This window comes from Carassius gibelio, chromosome B22 (assembly GCF_023724105.1).
Source record: "Carassius gibelio isolate Cgi1373 ecotype wild population from Czech Republic chromosome B22, carGib1.2-hapl.c, whole genome shotgun sequence".
NCBI classification, from domain to species: domain Eukaryota; kingdom Metazoa; phylum Chordata; class Actinopteri; order Cypriniformes; family Cyprinidae; genus Carassius; species Carassius gibelio.
Window position 1 is genome coordinate 42,532,005 of NC_068417.1, and position 2,500 is coordinate 42,534,504.

A 2,500-nucleotide genomic window follows, 5' to 3' on the forward strand; every position below is an offset into this window, starting at 1 on the left:
TCAATGCCAATCTCTGAATATTAGCAGGTTTGGGCCTGGTTAGTACATGGATGGGAGACTGCCTGGGAATACCAGGTGCTGTAAGCTTTTTGGACATTTTTCACTTAGTATATAATAATTTTGCCAAAAAATAGAGTCAATGCCCGATCTCTGAATATTTGCAGGTTTGGGCCTGGTTAGTACATGGATGGGAGACTGCCTGGGAATACCAGGTGCTTTAATCTTTTTGAAAAATTTCACGAATTATATAATAATCGTTCATTTAAAAAAAAAAAAAAAAAAAAAAAAAGAGTCAATGCCCGATCTCTGAATCTTAGCAGGTTTAGGTCTGGTTAGTACTTTGATGAGAGACTGCCTAGGAATACCAGGTGCTTTAAGCTTTTGGGTTTTCTTTACTACTTATATAATGTACTGGCGATAAGATTGGCTGTTCTTTAAATAGCCCTCTCTTTGCAGCAGACTTCGCTTACGGCCATACCAACCTGGCTATGCCCGATCTCGTCTGATCTCGGAAGCTAAGCAGGTTTGGGCCTGGTTAGTACTTGGATGGGAGATCGCCTGGGAATACCAGGTCCTGTAAGCTTTTTGGACATTTTTCACTTAGTATATAATAATTTTGCCAAAAAATAGAGTCAATGCCCGATCTCTGAATCTTAGCAGGTTTAGGTCTGGTTAGTACTTTGATGAGAGACTGCCTGGGAATACCAGGTGCTTTAAGCTTTTGGGTTTTCTTTCCTACTTATATAATGTACTGGCGATAAGATCGGCTGGTCTTTAAATAGCCCTCTCTTTGCAGCAGACTTCGCTTACGGCCATACCAACCTGGCTATGCCCAATCTCGTCTGATCTCGGAAGCTAAGCAGGTTTGGTCCTGGTTAGTACTTGGATGGGAGACCGCCTGGGAATACCAGGTGCTGTAAGCTTTTTGGACATTTTTCACTTAGTATATAATAATTTTGCCAAAAAATAGAGTCAATGCCTGATCTCTGAATATTAGCAGGTTTGGGCCTGCTTAGTACATGGATGGGAGACTGCCTGGGAATACCAGGTGTTTTAATCTTTTTGGAAAATTTCACGAATTATATAATAATCTTTCATAAAAAAAAAAAAAAAAAGAGTCAATGCCCGATCTCTGAATCTTAGCAGGTTTAGGTCTGATTAGTACTTTGATGAGAGACTGCCTAGGAATACCAGGTGCTTTAAGCTTTTGGGTTTTCATTCCTACTTATATAATGTACTGGCGATAAGATTGGCTGGTCTTTAAATAGCCCTCTCTTTGCAGCAGACTTCGCTTACGGCCATACCATCCTGGCTATGCCTGATCTCGTCTGATCTCGGAAGCTAAGCAGGTTTGGGCCTGGTTAGTACTTGGATGGGAGACCGCCTGGGAATACCAGGTGCTGTAAGCTTTTTGGAAATTTTTCACTTAGTATATAATAATTTTGCCAAAAAATAGAGTCAATGCCAATCTCTGAATATTAGCAGGTTTGGGCCTGGTTAGTACATGGATGGGAGACTGCCTGGGAATACCAGGTGCTGTAAGCTTTTTGGACATTTTTCACTTAGTATATAATAATTTTGCCAAAAAATAGAGTCAATGCCCGATCTCTGAATATTTGCAGGTTTGGGCCTGGTTAGTACATGGATGGGAGACTGCCTGGGAATACCAGGTGCTTTAATCTTTTTGGAAAATTTCACGAATTATATAATAATCTTTCATTTAAAAAAAAAAAAAAAAAAAAAAAAAAAGAGTCAATGCCCGATCTCTGAATCTTAGCAGGTTTAGGTCTGGTTAGTACTTTGATGAGAGACTGCCTAGGAATACCAGGTGCTTTAAGCTTTTGGGTTTTCTTTCCTACTTAAATAATGTACTGGCGATAAGATTGGCTGGTCTTTAAATAGCCCTCTCTTTGCAGCAGACTTCGCTTACGGCCATACCAACCTGGCTATGCCGGATCTCGTCTGATCTCGGAAGCTAAGCAGGTTTGGGCCTGGTTAGTACTTGGATGGGAGACCGCCTGGGAATACCAGGTGCTGTAAGCTTTTTGGACATTTTTCACTTAGTATATAATAATTTTGCCAAAAAATAGAGTCAATGCCTGATCTCTGAATATTAGCAGGTTTGGGCCTGCTTAGTACATGGATAGGAGACTGCCTGGGAATACCAGGTGTTTTAATCTTTTTGGAAAAGTTCACGAATTATATAATAATCTTTCATAAAAAAAAAAAAAAGAGTCAATGCCCGATCTCTGAATCTTAGCAGGTTTAGGTCTGATTAGTACTTTGATGAGAGACTGCCTAGGAATACCAGGTGCTTTAAGCTTTTGGGTTTTCATTCCTACTTATATAATGTACTGGCGATAAGATTGGCTGATCTTTAAATAGCCCTCTCTTTGCAGCAGACTTTGCTTACGGCCATACCATCCTGGCTATGCCCGATCTCGTCTGATCTCGGAAGCTAAGCAGGTTTGGGCCTGGTTAGTACTTGGATGGGAGACCG

General features: G+C 40.7%; 5 non-coding genes across 5 annotated transcripts in view; all 5 read left to right on the forward strand.

Moving 5' to 3' along the window:
* Window positions 1-464: 464 nt before the first annotated feature.
* LOC128003388 (5S ribosomal RNA) lies at window positions 465-583 on the forward strand. Its single transcript, XR_008176113.1, has one exon. It is a non-coding gene; the product is annotated as a 5S ribosomal RNA (ribosomal RNA).
* A 221-nt stretch (window positions 584-804) lies between these two features.
* Window positions 805-923, forward strand: LOC128003740 (5S ribosomal RNA). Its single transcript, XR_008176458.1, has one exon. It is a non-coding gene; the product is annotated as a 5S ribosomal RNA (ribosomal RNA).
* A 367-nt stretch (window positions 924-1,290) lies between these two features.
* LOC128000724 (5S ribosomal RNA) lies at window positions 1,291-1,409 on the forward strand. The gene has a single exon (XR_008173502.1). It is a non-coding gene; the product is annotated as a 5S ribosomal RNA (ribosomal RNA).
* A 515-nt stretch (window positions 1,410-1,924) lies between these two features.
* Window positions 1,925-2,043, forward strand: LOC127999725 (5S ribosomal RNA). The gene has a single exon (XR_008172534.1). It is a non-coding gene; the product is annotated as a 5S ribosomal RNA (ribosomal RNA).
* A 364-nt stretch (window positions 2,044-2,407) lies between these two features.
* Window positions 2,408-2,500, forward strand: part of LOC127996262 (5S ribosomal RNA) — a 119-nt gene continuing 26 nt past the window's right edge. The window contains exon 1 of the ribosomal RNA XR_008169174.1: window positions 2,408-2,500. This exon is cut by the window's right edge and continues 26 nt beyond it. This is a non-coding gene — a ribosomal RNA (5S ribosomal RNA).